Source organism: Anomaloglossus baeobatrachus, chromosome 1 (genome assembly GCF_048569485.1).
Source record: "Anomaloglossus baeobatrachus isolate aAnoBae1 chromosome 1, aAnoBae1.hap1, whole genome shotgun sequence".
NCBI classification, from domain to species: Eukaryota; Metazoa; Chordata; class Amphibia; order Anura; family Aromobatidae; genus Anomaloglossus; species Anomaloglossus baeobatrachus.
The window spans coordinates 284050494-284073551 of NC_134353.1; the positions used below are offsets into that span (position 1 = coordinate 284050494).

The 23058-nt window shown below is 38.1% G+C and overlaps 28 non-coding genes across 28 annotated transcripts; 15 read left to right on the forward strand and 13 right to left on the reverse strand.

The window, feature by feature from the left end:
- The first annotated feature begins 90 nt into the window (after positions 1–90).
- On the forward strand, positions 91–173 carry TRNAL-CAG (transfer RNA leucine (anticodon CAG)). Its single transcript has one exon. It is a non-coding gene; the product is annotated as a tRNA-Leu (tRNA).
- A 691-nt stretch (positions 174–864) lies between these two features.
- TRNAL-CAG (transfer RNA leucine (anticodon CAG)) lies at positions 865–947 on the forward strand. The gene has a single exon. It is a non-coding gene; the product is annotated as a tRNA-Leu (tRNA).
- A 476-nt stretch (positions 948–1423) lies between these two features.
- Positions 1424–1496, reverse strand: TRNAF-GAA (transfer RNA phenylalanine (anticodon GAA)). The gene has a single exon. It is a non-coding gene; the product is annotated as a tRNA-Phe (tRNA).
- Positions 1497–1637: 141 nt separating this feature from the next.
- On the forward strand, positions 1638–1720 carry TRNAL-CAG (transfer RNA leucine (anticodon CAG)). Its single transcript has one exon. It is a non-coding gene; the product is annotated as a tRNA-Leu (tRNA).
- A 692-nt stretch (positions 1721–2412) lies between these two features.
- TRNAL-CAG (transfer RNA leucine (anticodon CAG)) lies at positions 2413–2495 on the forward strand. Its single transcript has one exon. It is a non-coding gene; the product is annotated as a tRNA-Leu (tRNA).
- Positions 2496–2967: 472 nt separating this feature from the next.
- Positions 2968–3040, reverse strand: TRNAF-GAA (transfer RNA phenylalanine (anticodon GAA)). Its single transcript has one exon. It is a non-coding gene; the product is annotated as a tRNA-Phe (tRNA).
- A 702-nt stretch (positions 3041–3742) lies between these two features.
- On the reverse strand, positions 3743–3815 carry TRNAF-GAA (transfer RNA phenylalanine (anticodon GAA)). The gene has a single exon. It is a non-coding gene; the product is annotated as a tRNA-Phe (tRNA).
- Positions 3816–3956: 141 nt separating this feature from the next.
- TRNAL-CAG (transfer RNA leucine (anticodon CAG)) lies at positions 3957–4039 on the forward strand. The gene has a single exon. It is a non-coding gene; the product is annotated as a tRNA-Leu (tRNA).
- A 477-nt stretch (positions 4040–4516) lies between these two features.
- Positions 4517–4589, reverse strand: TRNAF-GAA (transfer RNA phenylalanine (anticodon GAA)). Its single transcript has one exon. It is a non-coding gene; the product is annotated as a tRNA-Phe (tRNA).
- A 141-nt stretch (positions 4590–4730) lies between these two features.
- Positions 4731–4813, forward strand: TRNAL-CAG (transfer RNA leucine (anticodon CAG)). The gene has a single exon. It is a non-coding gene; the product is annotated as a tRNA-Leu (tRNA).
- A 477-nt stretch (positions 4814–5290) lies between these two features.
- On the reverse strand, positions 5291–5363 carry TRNAF-GAA (transfer RNA phenylalanine (anticodon GAA)). Its single transcript has one exon. It is a non-coding gene; the product is annotated as a tRNA-Phe (tRNA).
- A 702-nt stretch (positions 5364–6065) lies between these two features.
- On the reverse strand, positions 6066–6138 carry TRNAF-GAA (transfer RNA phenylalanine (anticodon GAA)). The gene has a single exon. It is a non-coding gene; the product is annotated as a tRNA-Phe (tRNA).
- Positions 6139–6279: 141 nt separating this feature from the next.
- On the forward strand, positions 6280–6362 carry TRNAL-CAG (transfer RNA leucine (anticodon CAG)). The gene has a single exon. It is a non-coding gene; the product is annotated as a tRNA-Leu (tRNA).
- Positions 6363–6839: 477 nt separating this feature from the next.
- On the reverse strand, positions 6840–6912 carry TRNAF-GAA (transfer RNA phenylalanine (anticodon GAA)). The gene has a single exon. It is a non-coding gene; the product is annotated as a tRNA-Phe (tRNA).
- A 916-nt stretch (positions 6913–7828) lies between these two features.
- Positions 7829–7911, forward strand: TRNAL-CAG (transfer RNA leucine (anticodon CAG)). Its single transcript has one exon. It is a non-coding gene; the product is annotated as a tRNA-Leu (tRNA).
- A 2239-nt stretch (positions 7912–10150) lies between these two features.
- On the forward strand, positions 10151–10233 carry TRNAL-CAG (transfer RNA leucine (anticodon CAG)). Its single transcript has one exon. It is a non-coding gene; the product is annotated as a tRNA-Leu (tRNA).
- A 2027-nt stretch (positions 10234–12260) lies between these two features.
- Positions 12261–12333, reverse strand: TRNAF-GAA (transfer RNA phenylalanine (anticodon GAA)). The gene has a single exon. It is a non-coding gene; the product is annotated as a tRNA-Phe (tRNA).
- Positions 12334–13032: 699 nt separating this feature from the next.
- On the reverse strand, positions 13033–13105 carry TRNAF-GAA (transfer RNA phenylalanine (anticodon GAA)). The gene has a single exon. It is a non-coding gene; the product is annotated as a tRNA-Phe (tRNA).
- Positions 13106–14020: 915 nt separating this feature from the next.
- Positions 14021–14103, forward strand: TRNAL-CAG (transfer RNA leucine (anticodon CAG)). The gene has a single exon. It is a non-coding gene; the product is annotated as a tRNA-Leu (tRNA).
- A 1252-nt stretch (positions 14104–15355) lies between these two features.
- Positions 15356–15428, reverse strand: TRNAF-GAA (transfer RNA phenylalanine (anticodon GAA)). Its single transcript has one exon. It is a non-coding gene; the product is annotated as a tRNA-Phe (tRNA).
- A 141-nt stretch (positions 15429–15569) lies between these two features.
- On the forward strand, positions 15570–15652 carry TRNAL-CAG (transfer RNA leucine (anticodon CAG)). The gene has a single exon. It is a non-coding gene; the product is annotated as a tRNA-Leu (tRNA).
- Positions 15653–16344: 692 nt separating this feature from the next.
- Positions 16345–16427, forward strand: TRNAL-CAG (transfer RNA leucine (anticodon CAG)). The gene has a single exon. It is a non-coding gene; the product is annotated as a tRNA-Leu (tRNA).
- Positions 16428–16905: 478 nt separating this feature from the next.
- TRNAF-GAA (transfer RNA phenylalanine (anticodon GAA)) lies at positions 16906–16978 on the reverse strand. Its single transcript has one exon. It is a non-coding gene; the product is annotated as a tRNA-Phe (tRNA).
- Positions 16979–18668: 1690 nt separating this feature from the next.
- On the forward strand, positions 18669–18751 carry TRNAL-CAG (transfer RNA leucine (anticodon CAG)). Its single transcript has one exon. It is a non-coding gene; the product is annotated as a tRNA-Leu (tRNA).
- Positions 18752–19229: 478 nt separating this feature from the next.
- Positions 19230–19302, reverse strand: TRNAF-GAA (transfer RNA phenylalanine (anticodon GAA)). The gene has a single exon. It is a non-coding gene; the product is annotated as a tRNA-Phe (tRNA).
- Positions 19303–19443: 141 nt separating this feature from the next.
- On the forward strand, positions 19444–19526 carry TRNAL-CAG (transfer RNA leucine (anticodon CAG)). The gene has a single exon. It is a non-coding gene; the product is annotated as a tRNA-Leu (tRNA).
- Positions 19527–20992: 1466 nt separating this feature from the next.
- On the forward strand, positions 20993–21075 carry TRNAL-CAG (transfer RNA leucine (anticodon CAG)). Its single transcript has one exon. It is a non-coding gene; the product is annotated as a tRNA-Leu (tRNA).
- Positions 21076–22329: 1254 nt separating this feature from the next.
- On the reverse strand, positions 22330–22402 carry TRNAF-GAA (transfer RNA phenylalanine (anticodon GAA)). The gene has a single exon. It is a non-coding gene; the product is annotated as a tRNA-Phe (tRNA).
- Between the last annotated feature and the right edge of the window lie 656 nt (positions 22403–23058).

Sequence of the window (23058 nt, forward strand, 5' to 3'; positions counted from 1 at the left end):
TACATTTTCAGTTCAAAATTTGCATTTTTTTGGGGCCAAACAAAAAATGTGTTTGTTTTTAGAAAGTGTGAATTTTCCACAGTTGTGCTTGTCAGGATGGCCGAGCGGTCCAAGGCGCTGCGTTCAGGTCGCAGTCTCTACTTGAGGCGTGGGTTCGAATCCCACTTCTGACATGTTTCTGTTACATTACAATCATGTTTTGTTTTTTTTTATTTTCACTATGTCCCTCTGTCACAATTCAGACATTTCCACAAACCAGATTAGTCCAAGGACAAAGCCAATGAGAACCCTCTGGATCCTCAATCCTGTCTGTCACAATCATGTTGTTCTCTGCTGCACTATCAGTAAGAAGAGGGAGGTGAAAAATCTCATAAAATAAACCTCAAGATACACAAAATCTTAAAGATCCTTAGCACTTTATGTTGATATTTCTCAGATTTTTTTTCTGATTTCCTCCATACTACTTCGACTTCAACTTAATTTTTCAGTATAACTACTTTCATTTTCTTCCCGCATTAGTGACTGCTCTGAAAAGAGATACTTAAAACTGTTTTTTTCAGGTATATCTGCACTTCACAAAGAATGAAAATCTTGCTAAATGCATATGGAGAAAGAACTTTATCTCAAATCACTCATACTTAAAAACAGCGTGCTGAAACTCGGGATCGGACCAGGGACCTTTAGATCTTCAGTCTAACGCTCTCCCAACTGAGCTATTTCAGCAACCTACAAAGTTAAAGCTACAGCATTGCAAGGCAAACTCAAAGGCGTTAATAAATTTTCAGTTCAAAATTTGCCTTTTTTTGGGGCCAAACAAAAAATGTGTTTGTTTTTAGAAAGTGTGAATTTTCCACAGTTGTGCTTGTCAGGATGGCCGAGCGGTCCAAGGCGCTGCGTTCAGGTCGCAGTCTCTACTTGAGGCGTGGGTTCGAATCCCACTTCTGACAGGTTTCTGTTACATTACATTCATTTTTTTTTTTTTCATTTTCACTATGTCCCTCTGTCACAATTCAGACATTACCACAAACCAGATTAGTCCAAGGACAAAGCCAATGAGAACCCTATGGATCCTCAATCCTGTCTGTCACAATCATGTTGTTCTCTGCTGCACTATCAGTAAGAAGAGGGAGGTGAAAAATCTCATAAAATAAACCTCAAGATACACAAAATCTTAAAGATCCTTAGCACTTTATGTTGATATTTCTCAGATTTTTTTTCTGATTTCCTCCATACTACTTCGACTTCAACTTAATTTTTCAGTATAACTACTTTCATTTTCTTCTCGCATTAGTGACTGTTCTGAAAAGAGATACTTAAAACTGTTTTTTTTCAGGTATATCTGCACTTCACAAAGAATGAAAATCTTGCTAAATGCATATGGAGAAAGAACTTTATCTCAAATCACTCATACTTAAAAACAGCGTGCTGAAACCCGGGATCGGACCAGGGACCTTTAGATCTTCAGTCTAACGCTCTCCCAACTGAGCTATTTCAGCAACCTACAAAGTTAAAGCTACAGCATTGCAAGGCAAACTCAAAGGCGTTAATACATTTTCAGTTCAAAATTTGCATTTTTTTGGGGCCAAACAAAAAATGTGTTTGTTTTTAGAAAGTGTGAATTTTCCACAGTTGTGCTTGTCAGGATGGCCGAGCGGTCCAAGGCGCTGCGTTCAGGTCGCAGTCTCTACGTGAGGCGTGGGTTCGAATCCCACTTCTGACAGGTTTCTGTTACATTACAATCATGTTTTGTTTTTTTTTCATTTTCACTATGTCCCTCTGTCACAATTCAGACATTTCCACAAACCAGATTAGTCCAAGGACAAAGCCAATGAGAACCCTCTGGATCCTCAATCCTGTCTGTCACAATCATGTTGTTCTCTGCTGCACTATCAGTAAGAAGAGGGAGGTGAAAAATCTCATAAAATAAACCTCAAGATACACAAAATCTTAAAGATCCTTAGCACTTTATGTTGATATTTCTCAGATTTTTTTTCCGATTTCCTCCATACTACTTCGACTTCAACTTCATTTTTCAGTAGAACTACTTTCATTTTCTTCTCGCATTAGTGACTGTTCTGAAAAGAGATACTTAAAACTGTATTTTTCAGGTATATCTGCACTTCACAAAGAATGAAAATCTTGCTAAATGCATATGGAGAAAGTACTTTATCTCAAATCACTCATGCTTAAAAACAGCGTGCTGAAAACCGGGATCGGACCAAGGACCTTTAGATCTTCAGTCTAACGCTCTCCCAACTGAGCTATTTCAGCAACCTACAAAGTTAAAGCTACAGCATTGCAAGGCAAACTCAAAGGCGTTAATAAATTTTCAGTTCAAAATTTGCCTTTTTTTGGGGCCAAACAAAAAATGTGTTTGTTTTTAGAAAGTGTGAATTTTCCACAGTTGTGCTTGTCAGGATGGCCGAGCGGTCCAAGGCGCTGCGTTCAGGTCGCAGTCTCTACTTGAGGCGTGGGTTCGAATCCCACTTCTGACAGGTTTCATTACATTCATTTTTTTTTTTTTTCATTTTCACTATGTCCCTCTGTCACAATTCAGACATTACCACAAACCAGATTAGTCCAAGGACAAAGCCAATGAGAACCCTATGGATCCTCAATCCTGTCTGTCACAATCATGTTGTTCTCTGCTGCACTATCAGTAAGAAGAGGGAGGTGAAAAATCTCATAAAATAAACCTCAAGATACACAAAATCTTAAAGATCCTTAGCACTTTATGTTGATATTTCTCAGATTTTTTTTCTGATTTCCTCCATACTACTTCGACTTCAACTTAATTTTTCAGTATAACTACTTTCATTTTCTTCTCGCATTAGTGACTGTTCTGAAAAGAGATACTTAAAACTGTTTTTTTTTCAGGTATATCTGCACTTCACAAAGAATGAAAATCTTGCTAAATGCATATGGAGAAAGAACTTTATCTCAAATCACTCATACTTAAAAACATCGTGCTGAAACCCGGGATCGGACCAGGGACCTTTAGATCTTCAGTCTAACGCTCTCCCAACTGAGCTATTTCAGCAACCTACAAAGTTAAAGCTACAGCATTGTAAGGCAAACTCAAAGGCGTTAATAAATTTTCAGTTCAAAATTTGCATTTTTTGGGGCCAAACAAAAAATGTGTTTTTTTTTAGAAAGTGTGAATTTTCCATAGTTGTGCTTGTCAGGATGGCCGAGCGGTCCAAGGCGCTGCGTTCAGGTTGCAGTCTCTACTTGAGACGTGGGTTTGAATTGCACTTCTGACAGGTTTCTGTTACATTACAGTCATGGTTTTTTTTTTTTTCATTTTTACTATGTCCCTCTGTCACAATTCAGACATTTCCACAAACCAGATTAGTCCAAGGACAAAGCCAATGAGAACCCTCTGGATCCTCAGTCCTGTCTGTCACAATCATGTTGTTCTTTGCTGCACTATCAGTAAAAAGAGGGAGGTGAAAAATCTCATAGAACAAAACCTCAAGATACACAAAATCTTAAAGATCCTTAGCACTTTATGTTGATATTTCTCAGATTTTTTTTCCGATTTCCTCCATACTACTTCGACTTCAACTTCATTTTTCAGTATAACTACTTTCATTTTCTTCTCGCATTAGTGACTGTTCTGAAAAGAGATACTTAAAACTGTTTTTTTCAGGTATATCTGCACTTCACAAAGAATGAAAATCTTGCTAAATGCATATGGAGAAAGAACTTTATCTCAAATCACTCATACTTAAAAACAGCGTGCTGAAACCCGGGATCGGACCAGGGACCTTTAGATCTTCAGTCTAACGCTCTCCCAACTGAGCTATTTCAGCAACCTACAAAGTTAAAGCTACAGAATTGCAAGGCAAACTCAAAGGCGTTAATAAATTTTCAGTTCAAAATTTGCCTTTTTTTGGGGCCAAACAAAAAATGTGTTTGTTTTTAGAAAGTGTGAATTTTCCACAGTTGTGCTTGTCAGGATGGCCGAGCGGTCCAAGGCGCTGCGTTCAGGTCGCAGTCTCTACGTGAGGCGTGGGTTCGAATCCCACTTCTGACAGGTTTCTGTTACATTACATTCATTTTTTTTTTTTTTCATTTTCACTATGTCCCTCTGTCACAATTCAGACATTACCACAAACCAGATTAGTCCAAGGACAAAGCCAATGAGAACCCTAAGGATCCTCAATCCTGTCTGTCACAATCATGTTGTTCTCTGCTGCACTATCAGTAAGAAGAGGGAGGTGAAAAATCTCATAAAATAAACCTCAAGATACACAAAATCTTAAAGATCCTTAGCACTTTATGTTGATATTTCTCAGATTTTTTTTCTGATTTCCTCCATACTACTTCGACTTCAACTTAATTTTTCAGTATAACTACTTTCATTTTCTTCTCGCATTAGTGACTGTTCTGAAAAGAGATACTTAAAACTGTTTTTTTTCAGGTATATCTGCACTTCACAAAGAATGAAAATCTTGCTAAATGCATATGGAGAAAGAACTTTATCTCAAATCACTCATACTTAAAAACAGCGTGCTGAAACCCGGGATCGGACCAGGGACCTTTAGATCTTCAGTCTAACGCTCTCCCAACTGAGCTATTTCAGCAACCTACAAAGTTAAAGCTACAGCATTGCAAGGCAAACTCAAAGGCGTTAATACATTTTCAGTTCAAAATTTGCATTTTTTTGGGGCCAAACAAAAAATGTGTTTGTTTTTAGAAAGTGTGAATTTTCCACAGTTGTGCTTGTCAGGATAGCCGAGCGGTCAAAGGCGCTGCGTTCAGGTCGCAGTCTCTACTTGAGGCGTGGGTTCGAATCCCACTTCTGACAGGTTTCTGTTACATTACAATCATGTTTTTTTTTTTTTCATTTTCACTATGTTTCTCTGTCACAATTCAGACATTTCCACAAACCAGATTAGTCCAAGGACAAAGCCAATGAGAACCCTCTGGATCCTCAAACCTGTCTGTCACAATCATGTTGTTCTCTGCTGCACTATCAGTAAGAAGAGGGAGGTGAAAAATCTCATAAAATAAACCTCAAGATACACAAAATCTTAAAGATCCTTAGCACTTTATGTTGATATTTCTCAGATTTTTTTTCTGATTTCCTCCATACTACTTCGACTTCAACTTAATTTTTCAGTATAACTACTTTCATTTTCTTCTCGCATTAGTGACTGTTCTGAAAAGAGATACTTAAAACTGTTTTTTTCAGGTATATCTGCACTTCACAAAGAATGAAAATCTTGCTAAATGCATATGGAGAAAGAACTTTATCTCAAATCACTCATACTTAAAAACAGCGTGCTGAAACCCGGGATCGGACCAGGGACCTTTAGATCTTCAGTCTAACGCTCTCCCAACTGAGCTATTTCAGCAACCTACAAAGTTAAAGCTACAGCATTGCAAGGCAAACTCAAAGGCGTTAATACATTTTCAGTTCAAAATTTGCATTTTTTTGGGGCCAAACAAAAAATGTGTTTGTTTTTAGAAAGTGTGAATTTTCCACAGTTGTGCTTGTCAGGATGGCCGAGCGGTCCAAGGCGCTGCGTTCAGGTCGCAGTCTCTACGTGAGGCGTGGGTTGGAATCCCACTTCTGACAGGCTTCTGTTACATTACAATCATGTTTTGTTTTTTTTTCATTTTCACTATGTCCCTCTGTCACAATTCAGACATTTCCACAAACCAGATTAGTCCAAGGACAAAGCCAATGAGAACCCTCTGGATCCTCAATCCTGTCTGTCACAATCATGTTGTTCTCTGCTGCACTATCAGTAAGAAGAGGGAGGTGAAAAATCTCATAAAATAAACCTCAAGATACACAAAATCTTAAAGATCCTTAGCACTTTATGTTGATATTTCTCAGATTTTTTTTCCGATTTCCTCCATACTACTTCGACTTCAACTTCATTTTTCAGTATAACTACTTTCATTTTCTTCTCGCATTAGTGACTGTTCTGAAAAGAGATACTTAAAACTGTTTTTTTCAGGTATATCTGCACTTCACAAAGAATGAAAATCTTGCTAAATGCATATGGAGAAAGAACTTTATCTCAAATCACTCATACTTAAAAACAGCGTGCTGAAACCCGGGATCGGACCAGGGACCTTTAGATCTTCAGTCTAACGCTCTCCCAACTGAGCTATTTCAGCAACCTACAAAGTTAAAGCTACAGCATTGCAAGGCAAACTCAAAGGCGTTAATACATTTTCAGTTCAAAATTTGCATTTTTTTGGGGCCAAACAAAAAATGTGTTTGTTTTTAGAAAGTGTGAATTTTCCACAGTTGTGCTTGTCAGGATAGCCGAGCGGTCAAAGGCGCTGCGTTCAGGTCGCAGTCTCTACTTGAGGCGTGGGTTCGAATCCCACTTCTGACAGGTTTCTGTTACATTACAATCATGTTTTTTTTTTTTTCATTTTCACTATGTTTCTCTGTCACAATTCAGACATTTCCACAAACCAGATTAGTCCAAGGACAAAGCCAATGAGAACCCTCTGGATCCTCAAACCTGTCTGTCACAATCATGTTGTTCTCTGCTGCACTATCAGTAAGAAGAGGGAGGTGAAAAATCTCATAAAATAAACCTCAAGATACACAAAATCTTAAAGATCCTTAGCACTTTATGTTGATATTTCTCAGATTTTTTTTCTGATTTCCTCCATACTACTTCGACTTCAACTTAATTTTTCAGTATAACTACTTTCATTTTCTTCTCGCATTAGTGACTGTTCTGAAAAGAGATACTTAAAACTGTTTTTTTCAGGTATATCTGCACTTCACAAAGAATGAAAATCTTGCTAAATGCATATGGAGAAAGAACTTTATCTCAAATCACTCATACTTAAAAACAGCGTGCTGAAACCCGGGATCGGACCAGGGACCTTTAGATCTTCAGTCTAACGCTCTCCCAACTGAGCTATTTCAGCAACCTACAAAGTTAAAGCTACAGCATTGCAAGGCAAACTCAAAGGCGTTAATACATTTTCAGTTCAAAATTTGCATTTTTTTGGGGCCAAACAAAAAATGTGTTTGTTTTTAGAAAGTGTGAATTTTCCACAGTTGTGCTTGTCAGGATGGCCGAGCGGTCCAAGGCGCTGCGTTCAGGTCGCAGTCTCTACGTGAGGCGTGGGTTGGAATCCCACTTCTGACAGGCTTCTGTTACATTACAATCATGTTTTGTTTTTTTTTCATTTTCACTATGTCCCTCTGTCACAATTCAGACATTTCCACAAACCAGATTAGTCCAAGGACAAAGCCAATGAGAACCCTCTGGATCCTCAATCCTGTCTGTCACAATCATGTTGTTCTCTGCTGCACTATCAGTAAGAAGAGGGAGGTGAAAAATCTCATAAAATAAACCTCAAGATACACAAAATCTTAAAGATCCTTAGCACTTTATGTTGATATTTCTCAGATTTTTTTTCCGATTTCCTCCATACTACTTCGACTTCAACTTCATTTTTCAGTATAACTACTTTCATTTTCTTCTCGCATTAGTGACTGTTCTGAAAAGAGATACTTAAAACTGTTTTTTTCAGGTATATCTGCACTTCACAAAGAATGAAAATCTTGCTAAATGCATATGGAGAAAGAACTTTATCTCAAATCACTCATACTTAAAAACAGCGTGCTGAAACCCGGGATCGGACCAGGGACCTTTAGATCTTCAATCTAACGCTCTCCCAACTGAGCTATTTCAGCAACCTACAAAGTTAAAGCTACAGCATTGCAAGGCAAACTCAAAGGCGTTAATAAATTTTCAGTTCAAAATTTGCCTTTTTTTGGGGCCAAACAAAAAATGTGTTTGTTTTTAGAAAGTGTGAATTTTCCACAGTTGTGCTTGTCAGGATGGCCGAGCGGTCCAAGGCGCTGCGTTCAGGTCGCAGTCTCTACTTGAGGCGTGGGTTCGAATCCCACTTCTGACAGGTTTCAGTTACATTACATTCATTTTTTTTTTTTTTCATTTTCACTATGTCCCTCTGTCACAATTCAGACATTACCACAAACCAGATTAGTCCAAGGACAAAGCCAATGAGAACCCTATGGATCCTCAATCCTGTCTGTCACAATCATGTTGTTCTCTGCTGCACTATCAGTAAGAAGAGGGAGGTGAAAAATCTCATAAAATAAACCTCAAGATACACAAAATCTTAAAGATCCTTAGCACTTTATGTTGATATTTCTCAGATTTTTTTTCTGATTTCCTCCATACTACTTCGACTTCAACTTAATTTTTCAGTATAACTACTTTCATTTTCTTCTCGCATTAGTGACTGTTCTGAAAAGAGATACTTAAAACTGTTTTTTTTCAGGTATATCTGCACTTCACAAAGAATGAAAATTTTGCTAAATGCATATGGAGAAAGAACTTTATCTCAAATCACTCATACTTAAAAACAGCGTGCTGAAACCCAGGATCCGACCAGGGACCTTCAGATCTTCAGTCTAACTCTCTCCCAACTGAGCTATTTCAGCAACCTACAAAGTTAAAGCTACAGCATTGCAAGGCAAACGCAAAGGCGTTAATACATTTTCAGTTCAAAATTTGCCTTTTTTTGGGGCCAAACAAAAAATGTGTTTGTTTTTAGAAAGTGTGAATTTTCCACAGTTGTGCTTGTCAGGATGGCCAAGCGGTCCAAGGCGCTGCGTTCAGGTCGCAGTCTCTACTTGAGGCGTGGGTTCGAATCCCACTTCTGACAGGTTTCAGTTACATTACATTCATTTTTTTTTTTTTTCATTTTCACTATGTCCCTCTGTCACAATTCAGACATTACCACAAACCAGATTAGTCCAAGGACAAAGCCAATGAGAACCCTATGGATCCTCAATCCTGTCTGTCACAATCATGTTGTTCTCTGCTGCACTATCAGTAAGAAGAGGGAGGTGAAAAATCTCATAAAATAAACCTCAAGATACACAAAATCTTAAAGATCCTTAGCACTTTATGTTGATATTTCTCAGATTTTTTTTCTGATTTCCTCCATACTACTTCGACTTCAACTTAATTTTTCAGTATAACTACTTTCATTTTCTTCTCGCATTAGTGACTGTTCTGAAAAGAGATACTTAAAACTGTTTTTTTTCAGGTATATCTGCACTTCACAAAGAATGAAAATTTTGCTAAATGCATATGGAGAAAGAACTTTATCTCAAATCACTCATACTTAAAAACAGCGTGCTGAAACCCAGGATCCGACCAGGGACCTTCAGATCTTCAGTCTAACTCTCTCCCAACTGAGCTATTTCAGCAACCTACAAAGTTAAAGCTACAGCATTGCAAGGCAAACGCAAAGGCGTTAATACATTTTCAGTTCAAAATTTGCCTTTTTTTGGGGCCAAACAAAAAATGTGTTTGTTTTTAGAAAGTGTGAATTTTCCACAGTTGTGCTTGTCAGGAAGGCCGAGCGGTCCAAGGCGCTGCGTTCAGGTCGCAGTCTCTACTTGAGGCGTGGGTTCGAATCCCACTTCTGACAGGTTTCTGTTACATTACAATCATGTTTTTTTTTTTTTCATTTTCACTATGTCTCTCTGTCACAATTCAGACATTTCCACAAACCAGATTAGTCCAAGGACAAAGCCAATGAGAACCCTCTGGATCCTCAGTCCTGTCTGTCACAATCATGTTGTTCTTTGCTGCACTATCAGTAAAAAGAGGGAGGTGAAAAATCTCATAGAATAAACCTCAAGATACACAAAATCTTAAAGATCCTTAGCACTTTATGTTGATATTTCTCAGATTTTTTTTCCGATTTCCTCCATACTACTTCGACTTCAACTTCATTTTTCAGTATAACTACTTTCATTTTCTTCTCGCATTAGTGACTGTTCTGAAAAGAGATACTTAAAACTGTTTTTTTCAGGTATATCTGCACTTCACAAAGAATGAAAATCTTGCTAAATGCATATGGAGAAAGAACTTTATCTCAAATCACTCATGCCTAAAAACAGCGTGCTGAAAACCGGGTTCCGACCAAGAACCTTTAGATCTTCAGTCTATCGCTCTCCCAACTGAGCTATTTCAGCAACCTACAAAGTTAATGCTACAGCATTGCAAGGCAAACTCAAAGGCGTTAATACATTTTCAGTTCAAAATTTGCATTTTTTTGGGGCCAAACAAAAAATGTGTTTGTTTTTAGAAAGTGTGAATTTTCAACAGTTGTGCTTGTCAGGATGGCCGAGCGGTCCAAGGCGCTGCGTTCAGGTCGCAGTCTCTACTTGAGGCGTGGGTTCGAATCCCACTTCTGACAGGTTTCTGTTACATTACAATCATGTTTTTTTTTTTTTCATTTTCACTATGTCTCTCTGTCACAATTCAGACATTTCCACAAACCAGATTAGTCCAAGGACAAAGCCAATGAGAACCCTCTGGATCCTCAGTCCTGTCTGTCACAATCATGTTGTTCTTTGCTGCACTATCAGTAAAAAGAGGGAGGTGAAAAATCTCATAGAATAAACCTCAAGATACACAAAATCTTAAAGATCCTTAGCACTTTATGTTGATATTTCTCAGATTTTTTTTCCGATTTCCTCCATACTACTTTGACTTCAACTTCATTTTTCAGTATAACTACTTTCATTTTCTTCTCGCATTAGTGACTGTTCTGAAAAGAGATACTTAAAACTGTTTTTTTCAGGTATATCTGCACTTCACAAAGAATGAAAATCTTGCTAAATGCATATGGAGAAAGAACTTTATCTCAAATCACTCATGCCTAAAAACAGCGTGCTGAAAACCGGGTTCCGACCAAGAACCTTTAGATCTTCAGTCTATCGCTCTCCCAACTGAGCTATTTCAGCAACCTACAAAGTTAATGCTACAGCATTGCAAGGCAAACTCAAAGGCGTTAATACATTTTCAGTTCAAAATTTGCATTTTTTTGGGGCCAAACAAAAAATGTGTTTGTTTTTAGAAAGTGTGAATTTTCAACAGTTGTGCTTGTCAGGATGGCCGAGCGGTCCAAGGCGCTGCGTTCAGGTCGCAGTCTCTACTTGACGCGTGGGTTCGAATCCCACTTCTGACAGGTTTCTGTTACATTACAATCATGTTTTTTTTTTTTTCATTTTCACTATGTCTCTCTGTCACAATTCAGACATTTCCACAAACCAGATTAGTCCAAGGAAAAAGCCAATGAGAACCCTCTGGATCCTCAATCCTGTCTGTCACAATCATGTTGTTCTCTGCTGCACTATCAGTAAGAAGAGGGAGGTGAAAAATCTCATAAAATAAACCTCAAGATACATAAAATCTTAACGATCCTCAGCACTTTATGTTGATATTTCTCAGATTTTTTTTCCGATTTCCTCCATACCACTTCGACTTCAACTTAATTTTTCAGTATAACTACTTTCATTTTCTTTTCGCATTAGTGACTGTTCTGAAAAGAGATACTTAAAACTGTTTTTTTCAGGTATATCTGCACTTCACAAAGAATGAAAATCTTGCTAAATACATATGGAGAAAGAACTTTATCTCAAATCACTCATACTTAAAAACAGCGTGCTGAAACCCGGGATCGGACAAGGGACCTTTAGATCTTCTGTCTAACGCTCTCCCAACTGAGCTATTTCAACAGCCTACAAAGTTAAAGCTACTGCATTGCAAGGCAAACTCAAAGGCGTTAATAAATTTTCAGTTCAAAATTTGCCTTTTTTTGGGGCCAAACAAAAAATGTGTTTGTTTTTAGAAAGTGTGAATTTTCCACAGTTGTGCTTGTCAGGATGGCCGAGCGGTCCAAGGCGCTGCGTTCAGGCTGCAGTCTCTTCTTGAGGCGTGGGTTCAAATCCCACTTCTGACAGGTTTCTGTTACATTACAATCATGTTTTGTTTTTTTTTCATTTTCACTATGTCCCTCTGTCACAATTCAGACATTTCCACAAACCAGAATAGTCGAAGAACAAAGCCAATGAGAACCCTCTGGATCCTCAATCCTGTCTGTCACAATCATGTTGTTCTCTGCTGCACTATCAGTAAGAAGAGGGAGGTGGAAAATCTCATAAAATAAACCTCAAGATACACAAAATCTTAAAGATCCTTAGCACTTTATGTTGATATTTTTCAGATTTTTTTTTCCGATTTCCTCCATACTACTTCGACTTCAACTAAATTTTTCAGTATAACTACTTTCATTTTCTTCTCGCATTAGTGACTGTTCTGAAAAGAGATACTTAAAACTGTTTTTTTCAGGTATATCTGCACTTCACAAAGAATGAAAATCTTGCTAAATGCATATGGAGAAAGAACTTTATCTCAAATCACTCATACTTAATAACAGCGTGCTGAAACCCGGGATCGGACCAGGGACCTTTAGATCTTCAGTCTAACGCTCTCCCAACTGAGCTATTTCAGCAACCTATAAAGTTAAAGCTACAGCATTGCAAGGCAAACTCAAAGGCGTTAATAAAATTTCAGTTCAAAATTTGCATTTTTTGGGGCCAAACAAAAAATGTGTTTGTTTTTAGAAAGTGTGAATTTTTCACAGTTTTGCTTCTCAGGATGGCCGAGTGGTCCAAGGCGCTGCGTCCAAGTAGCAGTCTCTACTTGAGGTGTGGGTTCGACTCCCACTTCTGACAGGTTTCTGTTACATTACAGTCATGGTTTTTTTTTTTCATTTTCACTATGTCCCTCTGTCACAATTCAGACATTTCCACAAACCAGATTAGTCCAAGGACAAAGCCAATGAGAACCCTCTGGATCCTCAATCCTGTCTGTCACAATCATGTTGTTCTCTGCTGCACTATCAGTAAGAAGAGGGAGGTGAAAAATCTCATAAAATAAACCTCAAGATACACAAAATCTTAAAGATCCTTAGCACTTTATGTTGATATTTCTCAGATTTTTTTTCTGATTTCCTCCATACTACTTCGACTTCAACTTAATTTTTCAGTATAACTACTTTCATTTTCTTCTCGCATTAGTGACTGTTCTGAAAAGAGATACTTAAAACAGTTTTTTTCAGGTATATCTGCACTTCACAAAGAATGAAAATCTTGCTAAATGCATATGGAGAAAGAACTTTATCTCAAATCACTCATACTTAAAAACATCGTGCTGAAACCCGGGATCGGACCAGGGACCTTTAGATCTTCAGTCTAACGCTCTCCCAACTGAGCTATTTCAGCAACCTACAAAGTTAAAGCTACAGCATTGCAAGGCAAACTCAAAGGCGTTAATAAATTTTCAGTTCAAAATTTGCATTTTTTGGGGCCAAACAAAAAATGTGTTTGTTTTTAGAAAGTGTGAATTTTCCATAGTTGTGCTTGTCAGGATGGCCGAGCGGTCCAAAGCGCTGCGTTCACGTTGCAGTCTCTACTTGAGGCGTGGGTTTGAATTGCACTTCTGAAAGGTTTCTGTTACATTACAGTCATGTTTTGTTTTTTTTTCATTTTCACTATGTCCCTCTGTCACAATTCAGACATTTCCACAAACCAGATTAGTCCAAGGACAAAGCCAATGAGAACCCTCTGGATCCTCAGTCCTGTCTGTCACAATCATGTTGTTCTTTGCTGCACTATCAGTAAAAAGAGGGAGGTGAAAAATCTCATAAAATAAACCTCAAGATACACAAAATCTTAAAGATCCTTAGCACTTTATGTTGATATTTCTCAGATTTTTTTTCCGATTTCCTCCATACTACTTCGACTTCAACTTCATTTTTCAGTATAACTACTTTCATTTTCTTCTCGCATTAGTGACTGTTCTGAAAAGAGATACTTAAAACTGTTTTTTTCAGGTATATCTGCACTTCACAAAGAATGAAAATCTTGCTAAATGCATATGGAGAAAGAACTTTATCTCAAATCACTCATGCCTAAAAACAGCGTGCTGAAAACCGGGTTCCGACCAAGAACCTTTAGATCTTCAGTCTATCGCTCTCCCAACTGAGCTATTTCAGCAACCTACAAAGTTAATGCTACAGCATTGCAAGGCAAACTCAAAGGCGTTAATACATTTTCAGTTCAAAATTTGCATTTTTTTGGGGCCAAACAAAAAATGTGTTTGTTTTTAGAAAGTGTGAATTTTCCACAGTTGTGCTTGTCAGGATGGCCGAGCGGTCCAAGGCGCTGCGTTCAGGTCGCAGTCTCTACTTGAGGCGTGGGTTCGAATCCCACTTCTGACAGGTTTCTGTTACATTACAATCATGTTTTTTTTTTTTTCATTTTCACTATGTTCCTCTGTCACAATTCAGACATTTCCACAAACCAGATTAGTCCAAGGACAAAGCCAATGAGAACCCTCTGGATCCTCAATCCTGTCTGTCACAATCATGTTGTTCTCTGCTGCACTATCAGTAAGAAGAGGGAGGTGAAAAATCTCATAAAATAAACCTCAAGATACATAAAATCTTAAAGATCCTCAGCACTTTATGTTGATATTTCTCAGATTTTTTTTCCGATTTCCTCCATACCACTTCGACTTCAACTTAATTTTTCAGTATAACTACTTTCATTTTCTTCTCGCATTAGTGACTGTTCTGAAAAGAGATACTTAAAACTGTTTTTTTCAGGTATATCTGCACTTCACAAAGAATGAAAATCTTGCTAAATGCATATGGAGAAAGAACTTTATCTCAAATCACTCATACTTAAAAACAGCGTGCTGAAACCCGGGATCGGACCAGGGACCTTCAGATCTTCAGTCTAACGCTCTCCCAACTGAGCTTTTTCAGCAACCTACAAAGTTAAAGCTACAGCATTGCAAGGCAAACTCAAAGGCGTTAATAAATTTTCAGTTCAAAATTTGCCTTTTTTTGGGGCCAAACAAAAAATGTGTTTGTTTTTAGAAAGTGTGAATTTTCCACAGTTGTGCTTGTCAGGATGGCCGAGCGGTCCAAGGCGCTGCGTTCAGGCCGCAGTCTCTACTTGAGGCATGGGTTCGAATCCCACTTCTGACAGGTTTCTGTTACATTACAATCATGTTTTGTTTTTTTTTCATTTTCACTATGTCCCTCTGTCACAATTCAGACATTTCCACAAACCAGATTAGTCCAAGGACAAAGCCAATGAGAACCCTATGGATCCTCAATCCTGTCTGTCACAATCATGTTGTTCTCTGCTGCACTATCAGTAAGAAGAGGGAGGTGGAAAATCTCATAAAATAAACCTCAAGATACACAAAATCTTAAAGATCCTTAGCACTTTATGTTGATATTTCTCAGATTTTTTTTCCGATTTCCTCCATACTACTTCGACTTCAACTTAATTTTTCAGTATAACTACTTTCATTTTCTTCTCGCATTAGTGACTGTTCTGAAAAGAGATACTTAAAACTGTTTTTTTCAGGTATATCTGCACTTCACAAAGAATGAAAATCTTGCTAAATGCATATGGAGAAAGAACTTTATCTGAAATCACTCATACTTAAAAACAGCGTGCTGAAACCCGGGATCGGACCAGGGACCTTTAGATCTTCAGTCTAACGCTCTCCCAACTGAGCTATTTCAGCAACCTACAAAGTTAAAGCTACAGCATTGCAAGGCAAACTCAAAGGCGTTAATACATTTTCAGTTCAAAATTTCCATTTTTTTGGGGCCAAACAAAAAATGTGTTTGTTTTTAGAAAGTGTGAATTTTCCACAGTTGTGCTTGTCAGGATGGCCGAGCGGTCCAAGGCGCTGCGTTCAGGTCGCAGTCTCTACTTGAGGCGTGGGTTCGAATCCCACTTCTGACAGGTTTCTGTTACATTACTATCATGTTTTGTTTTTTTTTCATTTTCACTATGTCCCTCTGTCACAATTCAGACATTTCCACAAACCAGATTAGTCCAAGGACAAAGCCAATGAGAACCCTCTGGATCCTCAATCCTGTCTGTCACAATCATGTTGTTCTCTGCTGCACTATCAGTAAGAAGAGGGAGGTGGAAAATCTCATAAAATAAACCTCAAGATACACAAAATCTTAAAGATCCTTAGCACTTTATGTTGATATTTCTCAGATTTTTTTTCCGATTTCCTCCATACTACTTCAACTTCAACTTAATTTTTCAGTATAACTACTTTCATTTTCTTCTCGCATTAGTGACTGTTCTGAAAAGAGATACTTAAAACTGTTTTTTTCACGTATATCTGCACTTCACAAAGAATGAAAATCTTGCTAAATGCATATGGAGAAAGAACTTTATCTCAAATCACTCATACTTAAAAACAGCGTACTGAAACCCGGGATCGGACCAGGGACCTTTAGATCTTCAGTCTAACGCTCTCCCAACTGAGCTATTTCAGCAACCTACAAAGTTAAAGCTACAGCATTGCAAGGCAAACTCAAAGGCGTTAATACATTTTCAGTTAAAAATTTGCCTTTTTTTGGGGCCAAACAAAAAATGTGTTTGTTTTTAGAAAGTGTGAATTTTCCACAGTTGTGCTTGTCAGGATGGCCGAGCGGTCCAAGGCGCTGCGTTCAGGTCGCAGTCTCTACTTGAGGCGTGGGTTCGAATCCCACTTCTGACAGGTTTCTGTTACATTACAATCATGTTTTGTTTTTTTTTCATTTTCACTATGTCCCTCTGTCACAATTCAGACATTTCCACAAACCAGATTAGTCCAAGGACAAAGCCAATGAGAACCCTCTGGATCCTCAATCCTGTCTGTCACAATCATGTTGTTCTCTCCTGCACTATCAGTAAGAAGAGGGAGGTGGAAAATCTCATAAAATAAACCTCAAGATACACAAAATCTTAAAGATCCTTAGCACTTTATGTTGATATTTCTCAGATTTTTTCTCCGATTTCCTCCATACTACTTCGACTTTAACTTAATTTTTCAGTATAACTACTTTCATTTTCTTCTCGCATTAGTGACTGTTCTGAAAAGAGATACTTAAAACTGTTTTTTTCAGGTATATCTGCACGTCACAAAGAATGAAAATCTTGCTAAATGCATATGGAGAAAGAACTTTATCTCAAATCACTCATACTTAAAAACAGCGTGCTGAAACCCGGGATCGGACCAGGGACCTTTAGATCTTCAGTCTAACGCTCTCCCAACTGAGCTATTTCAGCAATCTACAATGTTAAAGCTACAGCATTGCAAGGCAAACTCAAAGGCGTTAATACATTTTCAGTTCAAAATTTGCCTTTTTTTGGGGCCAAACAAAAAATGTGTTTGTTTTTAGAAAGTGTGAATTTTCCACAGTTGTGCTTGTCAGGATGGCCGAGCGGTCCGAGGCGCTGCGTTCAGGTCGCAGTCTCTACTTGAGGCATGGGTTCGAATCCCACTTCTGACAGGTTTCTGTTACATTACAATCATGTTTTGTTTTTTTTTCATTTTCACTATGTCCCTCTGTCACAATTCAGACATTTCCACAAACCAGATTAGTCCAAGGACAAAGCCAATGAGAACCCTATGGATCCTCAATCCTGTCTGTCACAATCATGTTGTTCTCTGCTGCACTATCAGTAAGAAGAGGGAGGTGGAAAATCTCATAAAATAAACCTCAAGATACACAAAATCTTAAAGATCCTTAGCACTTTATGTTGATATTTCTCAGATTTTTTTTCCGATTTCCTCCATACTACTTCGACTTCAACTTAATTTTTCAGTATAACTACTTTCATTTTCTTCTCGCATTAGTGACTGTTCTGAAAAGAGATACTTAAAACTGTTTTTTTCAGGTATATCTGCACTTCACAAAGAATGAAAATCTTGCTAAATGCATATGGAGAAAGAACTTTATCTCAAATCACTCATACTTAAAAACAGCGTGCTGAAACCCGGGATCGGACCAGGGACCTTTTGATCTTCAGTCTAACGCTCTCCCAACTGAGCTATTTCAGCAACCTACAAAGTTAAACCTACAGCATTGCAAGGCAAACTCAAAGGCGTTAATAAATTTTCAGTTCAAAATTTGCCTTTTTTTGGGGCCAAACAAAAAATGTGTTTGTTTTTAGAAAGTGTGAATTTTCCACAGTTGTGCTTGTCAGGATGGCCGAGCGGTCCAAGGCGCCGCGTTCAGGTCGCAGTCTCTACTTGAGGCGTGGGTTCGAATCCCACTTCTGACAGGTTTCTGTTACATTACTATCATGTTTTGTTTTTTTTTCATTTTCACTATGTCCCTCTGTCACAATTCAGACATTTCCACAAACCAGATTAGTCCAAGGACAAAGCCAATGAGAACCCTCTGGATCCTCAATCCTGTCTGTCACAATCATGTTGTTCTCTCCTGCACTATCAGTAAGAAGAGGGAGGTGGAAAATCTCATAAAATAAACCTCAAGATACACAAAATCTTAAAGATCCTTAGCACTTTATGTTGATATTTCTCAGATTTTTTCTCCGATTTCCTCCATACTACTTCGACTTCAACTTAATTTTTCAGTATAACTACTTTCATTTTCTTCTCGCATTAGTGACTGTTCTGAAAAGAGATACTTAAAACTGTTTTTTCAGGTATATCTGCACGTCACAAAGAATGAAAATCTTGCTAAATGCATATGGAGAAAGAACTTTATCTCAAATCACTCATACTTAAAAACAGCGTGCTGAAACCCGGGATCGGACCAGGGACCTTTAGATCTTCAGCCTAACGCTCTCCCAACTGAGCTATTTCAGCAACCTACAAAGTTAAAGCTACAGCATTGCAAGGCAAACTCAAAGGTGTTAATACATTTTCAGTTCAAAATTTGCCTTTTTTTGGGGCCAAACAAAAAATGTGTTTGTTTTTAGAAAGTGTGAATTTTCCACAGTTGTGCTTGTCAGGATGGCCGAGCGGTCCAAGGCGCTGCGTTCAGGTCGCAGTCTCTACTTGAGGCGTGGGTTCGAATCCCACTTCTGACAGGTTTCTGTTACATTACAATCATGTTTTGTTTTTTTTTCATTTTCACTATGTCCCTCTGTCACAATTCAGACATTTCCACAAACCAGATTAGTCCAAGGACAAAGCCAATGAGAACCCTCTGGATCCTCAATCCTGTCTGTCACAATCATGTTGTTCTCTGCTGCACTATCAGTAAGAAGAGGGAGGTGGAAAATCTCATAAAATAAACCTCAAGATACACAAAATCTTAAAGATCCTTAGCACTTTATGTTGATATTTCTCAGATTTTTTCTCCGATTTCCTCCATACTACTTAGACTTCAACTTAATTTTTCAGTATAACTACTTTCATTTTCTTCTCGCATTAGTGACTGTTCTGAAAAGAGATACTTAAAACTGTTTTTTTCAGGTATATCTGCACTTCACAAAGAATGAAAATCTTGCTAAATGCATATGGAGAAAGAACTTTATCTCAAATCACTCATACTTAAAAACAGCGTGCTGAAACCCGGGATCGGACCAGGGACCTTTAGATCTTCAGTCTAACGCTCTCCCAACTGAGCTATTTCAGCAACCTACAAAGATAAAGCTACAGCATTGCAAGGCAAACTCAAAGGCGTTAATACATTTTCAGTTCAAAATTTGCATTTTTTTGGGGCCAAACAAAAAATGTGTTTGTTTTTAGAAAGTGTGAATTTTCCACAGTTGTGCTTGTCAGGATGGCCGAGCGGTCCAAGGCGCTGCGTTCAGGTCGCAGTCTCTATTTGAGGCGTGGGTTCGAATCCCACTTCTGACAGGTTTCTGTTACATTACAATCATGTTTTTTTTTTTTTCATTTTCACTATGTCCCTCTGTCACAATTCAGACATTTCCACAAACCAGATTAGTCCAAGGACAAAGCCAATGAGAACCCTCTGGATCCTCAATCCTGTCTGTCACAATCATGTTGTTCTCTGCTGCACTATCAGTAAGAAGAGGGAGGTGAAAAATCTCATAAAATAAACCTCAAGATACACAAAATCTTAAAGATCCTTAGCACTTTATGTTGATATTTCTCAGATTTTTTTTCTGATTTCCTCCATACTACTTCGACTTCAACTTAATTTTTCAGTATAACTACTTTCATTTTCTTCTCGCATTAGTGACTGTTCTGAAAAGAGATACTTAAAACTGTTTTTTTCAGGTATATCTGCACTTCACAAAGAATGAAAATCTTGCTAAATGCATATGGAGAAAGAACTTTATCTCAAATCACTCATACTTAAAAACAGCGTGCTGAAACCCGGGATCGGACCAGGGACCTTCAGATCTTCAGTCTAACGCTCTCCCAACTGAGCTATTTCAGCAACCTACAAAGTTAAAGCTACAGCATTGCAAGGCAAACTCAAAGGCGTTAATAAATTTTCAGTTCAAAATTTGCCTTTTTTTGGGGCCAAACAAAAAATGTGTTTGTTTTTAGAAAGTGTGAATTTTCCACAGTTGTGCTTGTCAGGATGGCCGAGCGGTCCAAGGCGCTGCGTTCAGGTCGCAGTCTCTACTTGAGGCATGGGTTCGAATCCCACTTCTGACAAGTTTCTGTTACAGTACAATCATGTTTTGTTTTTTTTTCATTTTCACTATGTCCCTCTGTCACAATTCAGACATTTCCACAAACCAGATTAGTCCAAGGACAAAGCCAATGAGAACCCTCTGGATCCTCAATCCTGTCTGTCACAATCATGTTGTTCTCTCCTGCACTATCAGTAAGAAGAGGGAGGTGGAAAATCTCATAAAATAAACCTCAAGATACACAAAATCTTAAAGATCCTTAGCACTTTATGTTGATATTTCTCAGATTTTTTCTCCGATTTCCTCCATACTACTTCGACTTCAACTTAATTTTTCAGTATAACTACTTTCATTTTCTTCTCGCATTAGTGACTGTTCTGAAAAGAGATACTTAAAACTGTTTTTTTCAGGTATATCTGCACGTCACAAAGAATGAAAATCTTGCTAAATGCATATGGAGAAAGAACTTTATCTCAAATCACTCATACTTAAAAACAGCGTGCTGAAACCCGGGATCGGACCAGGGACCTTTAGATCTTCAGCCTAACGCTCTCCCAACTGAGCTATTTCAGCAACCTACAAAGTTAAAGCTACAGCATTGCAAGGCAAACTCAAAGGTGTTAATACATTTTCAGTTCAAAATTTGCCTTTTTTTGGGGCCAAACAAAAAATGTGTTTGTTTTTAGAAAGTGTGAATTTTCCACAGTTGTGCTTGTCAGGATGGCCGAGCGGTCCAAGGCGCTGCGTTCAGGTCGCAGTCTCTACTTGAGGCGTGGGTTCGAATCCCACTTCTGACAGGTTTCTGTTACATTACAATCATGTTTTTTTTTTTTTTTCATTTTCACTATGTCCCTCTGTCACAATTCAGACATTTCCACAAACCAGATTAGTCCAAGGACAAAGCCAATGAGAACCCTCTGGATCCTCAATCCTGTCTGTCACAATCATGTTGTTCTCTGCTGCACTATCAGTAAGAAGAGGGAGGTGAAAAATCTCATAAAATAAACCTCAAGATACACAAAATCTTAAAGATCCTTAGCACTTTATGTTGATATTTCTCAGATTTTTTTTCTGATTTCCTCCATACTACTTCGACTTCAACTTAATTTTTCAGTATAACTACTTTCATTTTCTTCTCGCATTAGTGACTGTTCTGAAAAGAGATACTTAAAACTGTTTTTTTCAGGTATATCTGCACTTCACAAAGAATGAAAATCTTGCTAAATGCATATGGAGAAAGAACTTTATCTCAAATCACTCATACTTAAAAACAGCGTGCTGAAACCCGGGATCGGACCAGGGACCTTCAGATCTTCAGTCTAACGCTCTCCCAACTGAGCTATTTCAGCAACCTACAAAGTTAAAGCTACAGCATTGCAAGGCAAACTCAAAGGCGTTAATAAATTTTCAGTTCAAAATTTGCCTTTTTTTGGGGCCAAACAAAAAATGTGTTTGTTTTTAGAAAGTGTGAATTTTCCACAGTTGTGCTTTTCAGGATGGCCGAGCGGTCCAAGGCGCTGCGTTCAGGTCGCAGTCTCTACTTGAGGCATGGGTTCGAATCCCACTTCTGACAGGTTTCTGTTACATTACAATCATGTTTTGTTTTTTTTTCATTTTCACTATGTCCCTCTGTCACAATTCAGACATTTCCACAAACCAGATTAGTCCAAGGACAAAGCCAATGAGAACCCTATGGATCCTCAATCCTGTCTGTCACAATCATGTTGTTCTCTGCTGCACTATCAGTAAGAAGAGGGAGGTGGAAAATCTCATAAAATAAACCTCAAGATACACAAAATCTTAAAGATCCTTAGCACTTTATGTTGATATTTCTCAGATTTTTTTTCCGATTTCCTCCATACTACTTCGACTTCAACTTAATTTTTCAGTATAACTACTTTCATTTTCTTCTCGCATTAGTGACTGTTCTGAAAAGAGATACTTAAAACTGTTTTTTTTACGTATATCTGCACTTCACAAAGAATGAAAATCTTGCTAAATGCATATGGAGAAAGAATTTTATCTCAAATCACTCATACTTAAAAACAGCGTGCTGAAACCCGGGATCGGACCAGGGACCTTTAGATCTTCAGTCTAACGCTCTCCCAACTGAGCTATTTCAGCAACCTACAAAGTTAAAGCTACAGCATTGCAAGGCAAACTCAAAGGCGTTAATAAATTTTCAGTTCAAAATTTGCCTTTTTTTGGGGCCAAACAAAAAATGTGTTTGTTTTTAGAAAGTGTGAATTTTCCACAGTTGTGCTTGTCAGGATGGCCGAGCGGTCCAAGTCGCTGCGTTCAGGTAGCAGTCTCTACTTGAGGCGTGGGTTCGAATCCCATTTCTGACAGGTTTCTGTTACATTACAATCATGTTTTTTTTTCATTTTCACTATGTCCCTCTGTCACAATTCAGACATTTCCACAAACCAGATTAGTCCAAGGACAAAGCCAATGAGAACCCTCTGGATCCTCAATCCTGTCTGTCACAATCATGTTGTTCTCTCCTGCACTATCAGTAAGAAGAGGGAGGTGGAAAATCTCATAAAATAAACCTCAAGATACACAAAATCTTAAAGATCCTTAGCACTTTATGTTGATATTTCTCAGATTTTTTCTCCGATTTCCTCCATACTACTTCGACTTCAACTTAATTTTTCAGTATAACTACTTTCATTTTCTTCTCGCATTAGTGACTGTTCTGAAAAGAGATACTTAAAACTGTTTTTTTCAGGTATATCTGCACGTCACAAAGAATGAAAATCTTGCTAAATGCATATGGA